Genomic DNA, 12,691 nt, shown 5'->3' with positions numbered 1-12,691 from the left:
GCGTGGGGGGGAAGGCCGAGCTGGGGGACTACATCTCCCGGTGCGCATTGCGAACCGCGGCTGTCAGGGAGAGAGGGGGGGAACCGCATGCGCACTGAGCGGGTCGGTGAGCTTTAAAAGCGGTTACTGCGCAGGCGCACTGATATTAGGATGGCGTAGTTTTGGTTGAGGTAAAGTAGGGGGGAATCGTCCGGGGTGAATCCTCGGCGGTGAAGGGCGCCGTCGTCGTCCTCCTCCAGCTGCGGAGACGGCGTACTGCGGCCGCCGTCGCTCGGTCGCCTTTGCAGGCGACGTCGGGTCGCTCCGTTAAGACTGTGACGGGTGTTTTAATCCCCCCCTTCCCCCCCCTTCCCCCCCCTCCCCTGTACTACAACAACAACAACAAAAAGAGAAATTAAAGCTGAGGAGAAAGGGGACGCGAAAGCGGAAGCGGACAGGCCGTAACCCGGACGCAGACGGCCCCCAGCCCGGTCGGTGCACGGCGGGTTTTATTTGCTGCGTCATCCGCGCTTCACAGTAAGTCTCCGCTGCTCTGCTAAACGTGTTACCCAGGCCACCAGGCAGGCCGGTTTTGCATTGGCGTGGCGCCTTTCATCGAAAGTCCGATCTCTTCTTTCCCCGCCCCCCCCCCCCCCCGTACTGTAGGGAACGTGCAAGCAAACTGCGTGCAGCAACATCCCACCAACCGAAACTTAATCAAGGGTGAAAGCGGTTGGATGACTTGGGTGAAGTGCTTCAAATTGGGGAGGGGTGGAGGGATTGGGGAGGAACGTCCTGGTGTATTTTTCATGTCCACTTAAAGAGTCGGGGAAGTCAGCCTGAGGTCTCTGCGGTGGATTAGCCAGTCTTGATTCTGTCTCTATGGCCCTGGAGTGTGGTTTTTGAACCCAGGTCTGTACATTCTGACGCCTGCTCTCCCCACTAGTCCCTTCAGCTCATTCTTTCAGTCAAACAATGTATTTTTGTCCGACCCCCACCACTGCCTCTTGTTACTTGGGCTGTCTCATCCTTGAAACATGCACTGTAAAGAATGCTGCTTGAGATTATCCACTGTATTCCTCCTGCTTGTAAACCAAGCCATTATTTTCAACAACTTCCACCACCATTGATTCATCATCTGCCTTCATTTGACCTGTTTCATTCTCCATAAACCTCATAACTTGTATTCATGGCCATCTCTCAGGGTTTTGCCCCTCCCACTTGTGATCACTTAGTGGCTCACCATTCACATCTTCACTTCCCCTCCCATCCCTTCTTGCATATTTGCTTTAGATTCCATTTCCAAAATCTCAATTGTATAAGCCTTTGTCCCTTGTTTTGCCAAGACACATACAATACCAGTTTGCTCAAGCACGATTTTATTACCTATACCTTCAATAACCTCAAGGCTATTGCTGCTGCATCCTGGCTGCAGTTATCATCGTTTCTTATACTTGAAAATGTGTGCAGATGTGAACAGATACAGTGACCTATTATTTAAAAACAGTTCTGGCTGAACTTCATGGCATTGCCAGGTTCTGCTCTTGTCTCCAAAAATGTTTTTATTTTGGGATTAACTGAGGTTTTTGGTGACCTATTTCCCTTGTCTTCAACTTCTCTGACACTAAAGATTGTAAGCTGTCTCCTCCTCTTTCCCCACCTTAGTCCACAAGTTGCACCTTTCTGTGGTTGCCCCTGTCTCTCCTCCATGCTATTGTTCATTCTGTTATTTCCCTGACCCCCATTCCCAATAAGCTCATCTCCACTCATTTTCTTGTGCTAGTTGATATTTGTTCTTGGGTTTGTGTCCTCTGCTTCATTCCAAAACTTGACACCTTTTCATGCATACTACTGGCTGATTACCTTTCAATTTCTATGGCCTTTCACTGTGTCCCTATTCTTCGTAGAATGTCATGATTGATTCCTTCAAATATGATTTCTGTCCTGCAACAGAATTGAAATGGTTCTTATCAAAGTATTAGTAACATCCCAAGTGACTATAATGTAGTCTTTCACTCTACATCCATCTCATCAAGTCTGCAACCTTTTAATGTGGTTGATTAAACCATTCTCTTCTACCTCTACATTTTTACTCACTTGAGACTGGACTTGCCTAATTCAGTTTATTTAATTGTAGCCAGTCACTCAGTGTCTTCCTGATTCCTGTACCGCTTGCTCTGATACTCCCCTGAGGATCTACTTTTGGGACTTCCTATTTGTCATGTCTTTAGGTTTGACTTCCAGCTTGCTGCTCTTGCACTGCTCTTCATAAGCACAAGATCACCAAATCTATATTTGCTCCTGGGCTCTTGTCAAGTATTGTTCACCCAATCTGGCCTCTTGAGTGTTCTCAATTTTGCTCGCTCCACTATTAGTGCTGTTGTCATCAGCCAGGACCTTAAACTCTGCAATTTTCTGAAACACTATCATTTTTTCAAAAAAAAAGCTTTTAAGCATTTGACTAATATCTTCCCTAATATTTCTGTGGTTTGCATCAAATTTTGTTTGATTAATTTTGTGTGGAGGGTGAGTTTGCCATACTATGCTAAATGTGCTTTATAAATACAAATAATATCCTGTTCTCAATTGCTTCTGTTCACTAATTGAACAGTTAGTTTGCTTTTCAGTCCTTTATAAAGTCTGGGCTATTTTTAATATAAGAAACAAATGTCTGGGGATTTGGTTGGGTTCTGAGAAAGGAGTGTGGAGCAACAGTAAGTATTGCCTCTTTCTTTACCTGCTCTATCTTTGGTATTGGTTTATTGTCACTTGTACTGAGGCACAGTGGAAAAACTTGTCTTGCATACCATTCATACAGATCAATTCATTACACAGTGCATTGAGGTAGTACAGGGTAAAACCAATAACAGAATAAAGTGTTACAGCTACAGGTAAACAATAAGGTGCAAGGTCATAAGGTAGATTGTTAGGTCAAGAGACCATCTCATTGTACAAGGGAACTGTTCAGTATTCTTATCACAGTGGGATAGAAGCTTCAAATGTTTAATCTAGTAAGCTGCATTTTGCTGGAATGATAGAATACACCATGGAAGTGGCTGCTTATGACAGATTGTCTGAGATTTTGTTTATGACCTTGTATATGTTGCTTCATTTAAGGCTTCCAAAATAGTATCATGATTTTTGATTCCAAAAATCCAGAAAATATTCTGCTTTCAAACAGCTACTTTTGCATTTTTGTGTCTTAAATGAGTATCAGTTGTGAATAATGCGAGTACTGTTCGTAGCTCTTGGTTTTGTGGTTATTGCCTTCAGTTAATTTTTTAGTTCCCCAGCCCATTTTGAGAATAAGCTGATAGCATTAAATCCTGTTCAGCTGCACAGGGCGGGTTTGCCACTGCTACTTCAGAGAATGGTTTGTCATTGACTACTGTCCAGAGAAAAATGAAAGATTTAAATTTAAGGAAACGTTCATCTTGGATTAGCTTATTGATGTCATGTGCATGAAATATTGATCACTTAAATGTGATCTTACACTTACTGTATATAGAAATATGATCTTGTAGAAACTTCTGTACAAATACGTAGCAGCTTTGGTCTCCCCTGTGACTGAATACTTTTCTGAAATGGTTTCAATAGAATCAGCAGGGACTACAAATTCAAACTTTATCTGGAATACTGAAAAGTCATGCCATTGATAAGTGAATGTGTACGCCTCACAAGTTTTCCTGGAAATCCCACCAAGGGTGGTGCTTGAGTCACTGGATAGTCATGGTGCATGTTTGTCATGAAGCTTCTCTGGTGTTCTGCCAGTAATAAAAAAGGCAGGGGTTACATCTAATGGGACTATATCTTCATTAAGCAAAAGGACAAACCTACAGCTGGGGAACTAGACTAAAGTTAAATCTTTCTTCCCATAAATCAGCAGGTTACATTTTTTCCTTTTACTCTTGTATGACAAAGATTAGAAACAATCTACTATGTAATTTACTCTCCATAACCAAAGGATGTAATTATTCTTTGGGAACCTGCTAGACTTGGTTAAATGGTGTCCATTTCTTCATTTAGTTCTGGTGTGAATGCAGAACTTTTTCTTCAGCATGTTAATATTGAATTGAATTTACTGGTCTGAGATGCATGTTTAAAAGTACTTCATGATGAGGCTTGCCAGCCATACTACAGAATTCTTCTGATTTTCTGTTAATTTTGATTTTCTGAACAGTTATTAGTGTCATTTGCATTTGGTGTTTAATCATTTACTGTCCCTTTGCAAAGATTTATGCATTTTGTCACGAACCAGCAACAAAAGAAACACGCTGAGCATGATTCAGTGTTAAAAACTATTTTATTAATTACTACTTATGATAATACGTAAAATAAAAGTAAAAATGTTAGTATGTTAGAATTCAAAAATGTTAAACCTCGAACGTTAACCCCAAAACTAAACTCTTTGTGTGTGACAAAGTCCAAAACTCCCAGTTCCGGAATGGTTCTTAAAGTTCAGTTCCGCAAGCCATAAGGTGAAACATGAGCAAGGGTTTCTTCAACAACCAACGTTGTCTGAAGATAAGACGTAGATGTAGAGAAACATAGAGAGAGTAAATACGAAATCCAAATGTTCCATGATGGAACCCAAACAACACTCCAGTGTTTACTCGGTAGTGACTTCCTCACCCCGAAAAGCATCCGAATCGTGGTCGTCCACACATAAATACCTGTTTCCTTCTACAGGTCAGCAACAAAGTGAACTCCACCGGATTACTTCCAACTTCCATACATGGATTTCTATGGCAAACACAGTTATTGTTTCTCATCCATCGATAGAGAAAACTAGCAGGCTGGTGTCTCTCTCCCTTCTCTCTCTCTCCTTCTTCTGACTAGTTTTCAAATTCTCTCTCGCTAGCTGGCAGACTCTCTCCAACCATTTGAAGCACCCATTTCTGTTTGTTTTTGATCAAGTTTTCAAAGCATTTTTGATCAATGCCATTTTAGGTGCACTTGTCGGGGATTTATTCTTCTGATTGCAGTTGAGTTTAAAAAGTCATTTCAGTTTTGGTTTATGTTCCTTTATTACTGCACAAAATTGTGTTGCTGTGGTAAATGGCAGTCACAAGTTTGGTTTGAGTTTAGAATTCTGGCTTTGTGGCAAGATCAAGTGAAGTGCAGACACTGCTTCTGATGTTAATTCGGAGGTTTGTCATTACAATCTTGAGTCAAACCTGTGCAATTTCCTTAGACTTTAGAAAAGGCACAGAATTGGTTTCTGAGAGCTTGGGTCCACTTAAAGAAACTACTCTGAGATTACTGCAGTAATTTTGATTGCAAACTTTGAATCGTGCACCCTTGCACTGTTCTTCCTGCTAGCTATGATTTTCCACTTTTGAAAATGCATGTATTTTGTGCAGGAAGAGAATGTTGCACAAGTGTATTTAAATGATGCTCCTATGCAATATGTTGTAGCATGATGCTGAAAGGTGGTTTGTTTCCATGTTTAATGCAAAGTACCATTAAATGTGACAAGTGACTACTTGAACTACAGATGAGGGATTAAGTGACGTTTCAGTGAAAGTAATTGACTATTAATGAGTTTGGGCTCAAGAGTTGGAGCAATGAAGAGTTAGGTCTTCAGTTCCGTGTCATACAGCACAAATCTTGTTGCAGACTGCACTTTACCTGTTGATTGAGAGTGGCATTAATGGTCCAAAATCCTGATGGTCTTGTGCTTGCTGGATCCTCAAGTTTTCTTTTTCTGTTGGACTTTGGGTTGAATCTTTCTTCTGAAGTTCCTTCCCATTCTCTCCACCTTTTGAAAGTATTGTCTTCTCTGTGTATGTTACTACAAATTAGGAACAATTACTTAAAGCATCCTTGCACTATTCTTTGTCTTGCCCATTCTATGTAACCCTTTATTCCCAAGCCTCTCATATGTCTAACTTCCCCTTAAATGTATTTTGGCCACTTGCCTCAATTTCTCCATGTGATAGCGCTTTGCATGCAATAGACCCTACTTTTCCCTAAATTAGTTAATAAATTTGTCAGTAATTATCATCTTTGTTTCCTAGTTTTTTTAATGGTGGTTTCCCTTTATCCAGGTGAGTTGTCAGAGGATTTGAAGACCTGGAAGCTGCGGTGGATTACTCTTGATTCAGTCCAATCCTCTCCTCCGTTTGAACATTGAACAGAAAACTGATGTTCTTTGTCTGTCTTCATCCAATGGTGTAAAGCTGACTGTAGTGCTGTACCTCTCATGAACTAAGCAGCAAATCTGTGGCTATCTGAAGCTATATTTAAATTCAGCTGTTTGTAGATTACTTTACTTATGCAGGCTACTTGTGTCTGAAAGGTAGCATTTGAATTCTTTCCTGCAACAATGTCCCAGATCCAACAAAGGAATTGGCTATATTAAATTTAGTATTAAGTAATCATACTATGATGAATTTCAATGTCACATTTTAAATAGAAACAGTTTGGATTCCAAATTTGGTTAAGTGCAACTTCCATGCAATGAGACGGATTGGAGAAGATCCTTTTTTTGTATGGTTTTGCATATTCCTTTTCCTTCTAATCACTGTGGCTCTTTTCTGTTAAAGAACTAGAGTGCTTGTCTCAAGGCTATAAACTGGTTCTGTACATAGTGAACTCTTTTCTTTTTGAACAATAACTGGACAACATGCTAATGTACAAAACCAAAACAGAGCAATGGGAGGTGTTTAATAAAGAATTTGCTATGATACAGCCAGTTTATACTCTTGAGAGATCAGAGTTGTAATTCTTCAAAAAATGCCATCATTGGCTAGAAGGGATTGGGTACATAAATGTTCAGAAAGGAAAAGGAAAGTTGTTTTTACAAATGCATATATTGGGGAATCTAGCACCAGGGAGGTGCACGCTGGTTATATCTTAAGGATGCATTTCCAGGCAGGAGGGTGCCAGTGGAATTGGCACTTTAAGGGGTCATATTTTACTGATGGCACTGCTGTGCTGAGATTCTGAGAACTTGGCCATCTGCTGTTGAACTGATCTCTGCTGCGTGGCTGGGTGTTTAGTGAATCACCAAAACAATGTGCAGAGACTGAGGGAGTTGTTGGGTGGACTGGGGCAAGTGGTGCAGCTGCTCAATGCTGGGATGCAAGGCTCAGGAGTGCACCATGGCCAAGCCACTGAGTGTGTGTATACCATTGCTGGGAACTGACAGCAGCTGCTCCAGGTGTTGACAGATTGCCCAGATCCAGCCCTCTTTAGCAGCCTCTGCACATAACCCCAGTGGTTCACTCTACACTGAGCTGTGTAGTGATGAGATTACAGTTGCTGTAGGATTGCTTGCAGAGGGTAGAGTTTGTGCCAGGTTCCGAACATAGCAGTGTGCAGCCTGTGTGGATGTCTGTTTTAATGTGTGGGATGGTGGGGTATTGGTTTATTATTGTCACTTGTACTGAGGTACAATGAAAAGCTTGTCTTACAAACTGATCGTACAGGTCAATTCATTACACAGTGCAGTTACATTGAGTCAGTACAGAGTGCATTGATGTAATACAGGTAAAAACAATAACAGTACAGAGTAAAGTGTCACAGCTACAGAAAGTGCAGTGCAATAAGGTGCAAGGTCACAACAAGGTAGATCGTGAGGTCATAGTCCATCTCATTGTATAAAGGAACCATTCAATAGTCTTATCACAATGGGATAGAAGCTGTCCTTAAGTCTGGTGGTACGTGCCCTCAAGCTCCTGTATCTTCTACCTGATGGAAGAGGAGAGAAGAGAGAGTGTTCCGAGTGGGTGGGGTCTTTGATTATGCTGGCTGCTTCGCCAAGACAACAAGAGGTAAAGGCAGTCCAAGGAGGGGAGGCTGGTGTCTGTGATGCGCTGGGCTGTGTCCATAACTCTCTGCAGTTTCTTGTGGTCCTGGGCAGAGCAATTGCTGTACCAAGCCGTGATACATCCAGATAGGATGCTTTCTGTGGTGCATCTGTAAAAGTTGGTGAGTCAAAAGGGACAAACCAAATTTCTTTAGCCTCCTGAGGAAGTAGAGGCGCTGGTGAGCTTTCTTGGCCATGGCTTCTACGTGATTTGACCAGGACAGGCTGTTGGTGATGTTCACTCCCAGGAACTTGAAGCTCTCAACCCTCCTGCCCTTACACCATTGATGTAGACAGGTGCATGTACACCGCCCCCTTTCCTGAAGTCAATGACCAGCTCTTGTGTTTTGTTGACATTGAGGGAAAGGCTGTTGTCATGACACCATTCCACTAAGCTCTCTATCTCCTTCCTGTACTCCGACTCATCGCTGTTTGAGAAGGCCTACAACGGTGGTATCATCTGCAAACTTGTAGCTGAGTGTTCAAAATCCTGGATCAAAAATACCAACCTACAAGTAGGGATGGCAAGATATATTTTTATGAAAAATAGTTGAAGGATATGGTCGGAGGGTGGGGTAGCCAATAGTGTAGAGGGGTCACTGATCAGCCTCAATGCTAGAACAGGCTTGGGGCCTTAATCCATTGTCCATTGAGTGAGTTGGAGCTGTAGTTTTATTGACAAGAATAATTTTTTTGCTTATTTGTATACCCTTCAGTAATACAACTGTGATGCCAGAACCCTTAGGCAGCCTCTGCACATTGGTTCAGTGATTCATCCACACCCAGCTGTGCAGCAACAGAAATCACTTAATATTTTTATTGCTGCAGGAGTGCCAGTAGAGGACTGAGCCCTTAACTGGTTCCCAGCAAAGCTGTCAGTAATGCATGTACTAGTCCTAATTGTGAATGCATCCTCAAGTACTAAGCAAGGTATTATTATGTGCCCCTGGTGCAAGATTCATCGACTGTTATCCAACATTTGCAGTTTGCTGCTTTTAACATTTTTTCTGGTACACTTTTACTTTGAAGCATTTGTGTGCTACTTCCTTCCTAGCAGCTGCCATGCATCCAATATTTTGCTTCATTGTGTACGCTTGTGCTTTTAAAAGCAACTCTTGCTGACTCCCACCACCCTATTCACAGGCTTCCATTATTTGTTCCTTGGGTTTCTGAATAACTTCAGGAAACGAATTATTGGTGATGTTGGCATTCATTCCATTGTCTTTGTGCTTGTTAATTGCTAAATTGAATGAAAAGTAATCAATTATTCCTATCTGCTTATAGTTCACTAATTACTTGTATTTTAAGAGATGTAGCAGTCTATTACTCATCTACTCCTTGATACCATGCTTTAGCAATTTAACAAACAATTTATCAAAAGTTCCCACTGCCCTGTCTTTTGCATATTAGCAATATTGTGCAGTTTATCATTGACTTCCCTAGAATGAAATGGGTTATCAAATGTAAAATTTGTCTTCATTTGCATGCTGCTGTAGCTTAAGCCTTGTAGCAGCTTGTTGAAGTAAAACTACCTTGTCTGTTTGGTTTGTTTTTACCAAAATTAGATTTGGCAAAAATCACCAAAGGCCAAGATAAATGCTGCTTCTCTTTCATCTCCTGCATGAAAAGTTGGCATTAAATGGGTACCCTGTATTTGTCGCTCCTGTCCATGTGGAAACGCATTGATAATCCTCCATGTGACTACTACTTAATATCAGCCATAATTTTGACAACTCTGAACCAGATACTGTTGACCCTTATTTTCTGTTGAAGTGGATAATATAGCCAAATTGTCTATGATATCTACATTTGAAACTGGAGAATTGCAGTTTGTCTTTTGCTATTCATTATACATCTGAACTCTGGTCTGATTCTGGTTACTGTGTTGCAGCAATTACAACTCTGCAGTAGAATAAATTCTCCTTGGTAAGAACATTTGAAGTGTCCTTGACTTGCTGATGGTGTACTTTTAATTGATCGGGGTAAAAACTAGTGTTACATTTACTAAATTTCTGCATCCTGCTTTTGGGTATGCTGTATTATATTTTTATAGGTTTTAAACTCCGTGTTCAAAAAATATTCCTGCTACCTCTGGCATTCCAAAGTTCAGCATTTTGTGCTTCCTATTTTAACTTTCAACTACTGTTGATGCACCCAAGTGCACAGTCTTGTGCTTCAATCTTTCTGCCTTTGAATTTGCAGTGGTTGTCAGTTTGATTTGGCTGGTAGCATTTGTGCAACAAGTTAGATTAGGTGTTTATATCCTACTGTGGGCAGTCAGAATTCTTGTTCTAGATTTACATTAAGGGAGTACTGATTGTAGGATATGGTGGTAGTGCAGTGGTTAAGTTACTGGACTAGTAAGCCCAGAGACCCAAATGCCAAGATGGAATATGAAGTTATAGCATTCAAATTCTGTTATTAATCGAGAGTAATGACTACAAAGCCATCACATTGAACCAGATGGTTTTTTATATTAGTATCCTTGTCACCAACAAGTGATTCCAGGCACACAGTAATGTGGTTGACTCTTAAAACATCCTCTAAAATGGCCAGGCAAGCCAATCAGTTTTTGCCAATAAATGCTGGTCTTGCCAGCAATTTCCACATCCTGAAAAATATGGTTTCAGTGGAGAAACTGGCTTAGAAATTCTGTGCAGAGAGGCATGTTGAATGTGTGGCATGCATGTTTTGTGGGAGGGTCTGTCACTACAAAGTGCAATTCTGAATGAGGCCCAAGACTCTTCAGGCTTAATCTATATTTAAGGGTGGAGGGAAGACTAGTCAAGGGTGACTTAAGGGTGCAAGTTGGCTTTCCTCTCTTCAAAGAAGGCTTCACATTTATCATGAGGGCTGCTTCTGCACAAGTGACCCACACTATCTGAAGGCCATCCCTGAAAGTGTGAATTTTGCTGAACAGATCTTGGATAACACTACTCATTTCCAGATGCCTTCCTGCATTAGAGCATCTTGCTCATGGAGGATCCAGAACCAAAACCACAAATATCAAGATGAATGCAAGTCAATGATTTTTATGAAATTCCTTTCCATAATGCAGATGTTGCTCTACTTGATGACCAAAATATTCCACATTTTCTAGTGAGGCCATTCTCAACTGATCAGATGAGTGTAAAATCCCATTTTCCTATTCAAAGAAGCGCAATATTCTATCCAACATTTTCCCCAAACATTCCTGCCAATACCAATTATCTTAAAGATAGTTAATTTACACTAGAGTTGTATTAATTGGCCATAAATAGTTTTTAATTACATGTTAGAGCTTTATTGTGCTAATTCTTAAATGTCTGACACTTGTTATTTTATGTGATGCAAATAGATGTATGGGTACTTGGCATACAGGATGTGTTCCTAGGAATGAGGGCACAAGTGAAATGGGTGCTAAGATCATTATGTAGAGATCTGTTGCTGAAGTCCTGTGCTGGGAATCTGAACATCCCCAGTGTGCACCTGGCTGAGGACCCAGCCGTTTGTTGGCCTTCCCATAGCAATGAAATTATTACAGTAATCTCAACTCCATATGAATTGGGGTAGAGTTAGCTACCTAAGGTGATGTGCAATGCCTGCCTGAGAGCTGGTGTAGACTTGAAAGTGAGGGGCTGATTTATGTGTTCGTGGATTGCTCAGATTTATGGTCTCATTGCCTCCTGTGATGGAAGCTTCTCCATACCTCTGAGTTAAACTGCACAGCTCATCCCAACCTGGTGACTTATCTATTATAATAAGCTCAGTGACCAGCATAAAGCATGTTCCTGTAGAGAAAACACTAGACTAGCGAGGCATCAATGGCCCACTTTAAGAGCCAGAGTCCTGCTTTGAGTCCATATCTCAGCACTGAGCAGCTACACCCTGGGGGAATCTAGCTGAGGACAAGAATTTGTTCTAATTTCCCAGCACAGCAACACATGAGATGGTCAGGGGTTTGCACCAGACTTCCAATAGAATAGTGCACAGCATTGAGGTGGATAAAGATTCATATTGAGCTCATGCAGCTCAAATAGTTGTCTTTAAAGTACAGTTACCTGTAACTGTTCAAACTGCAGGACCAGGAACATTACAGCAAATCATCACTGTTCTGTGTAGTTCAAGAATTCCAACATCATTAGTCAGTTTCTGGTGTGCATGATTCCACAAGCATTGTTTTAAGGATTTTTTTTTAAAAATCATCTGAATTCTGATTAACATGTAATGGACAGGTATGAAAATTGAGTAAAATTTCTAATCCTTCATCTGTAATATTTGTATTTCACCTGCCAAAGCAGAAGTTATTTGGAGCTGGAAATTTCTGTGGTAATGAGTCATGGGCCAAAAGGGAACCCAAAAGTGAATTAGTCAGGGCACCTGTTTTGACTTTGCAAACCCTTTGAGCTATTGTCTACACCCTGTTGGCCACACTACTGTCCATTTCCACCTTTGGTAAAATTGTCGTCTTTACTGAAACCCTCATCCATCTTTGTCAATTCCCCTTTGTTGATCTTTCTTTTTCCTACACTTGGACTTTAAGTCAGTCATGTCCAATTTAAAAAAAAAATCTGTTGCCAACAGCATGTTTAGCTGTTACTTCCAAGACTCATCTGTTGCATTTATCTGACCTCAAAGCAAATTGTGACTTGCAGTCTCAGGAAGTTGCATTCATTCAAGTGGACCAGCTGGTAATAAAATGGAAACCAAGCAAAATCACATGCCATAGAAATCTGACAACATAAACGTGTTAATGTAACCAAAGCACCGTTGGTTGAATTTTGGCTCTTCTGTTTTGTTCCACAAACAAGAGTACTGCTTTACACTGCTCAGTACATTCTGCATTCACAATGTGTGTGAATCATCCATGTAACTCAAATTTACATTTTGTGAAAGCAAGTTAAAGTAATCCATTGAAAT

At 41.0% G+C, this 12,691-nt stretch overlaps 1 protein-coding gene across 3 annotated transcripts in view; it reads left to right on the top strand.

Moving 5' to 3' along the window:
- The first annotated feature begins 145 nt into the window (after window positions 1-145).
- ggps1 (geranylgeranyl diphosphate synthase 1) overlaps window positions 146-12,691 on the top strand; it is a 66,006-nt gene continuing 53,460 nt past the window's right edge. For 2 of the 3 annotated variants that reach the window (XM_052024071.1, XM_052024070.1), the window contains exon 1: window positions 146-516. The gene's annotated coding sequence lies outside the window, so the exon portion shown is untranslated. The remainder of the gene's footprint in view (window positions 517-12,691) is intronic. The other variant, XM_052024072.1, reaches the window with a different exon arrangement.

Source organism: Pristis pectinata, chromosome 10, assembly GCF_009764475.1.
Source record: "Pristis pectinata isolate sPriPec2 chromosome 10, sPriPec2.1.pri, whole genome shotgun sequence".
Classification (NCBI taxonomy): Eukaryota; Metazoa; Chordata; class Chondrichthyes; order Rhinopristiformes; family Pristidae; genus Pristis; species Pristis pectinata.
This window is presented reverse-complemented; position numbering and strand designations above follow the sequence as displayed.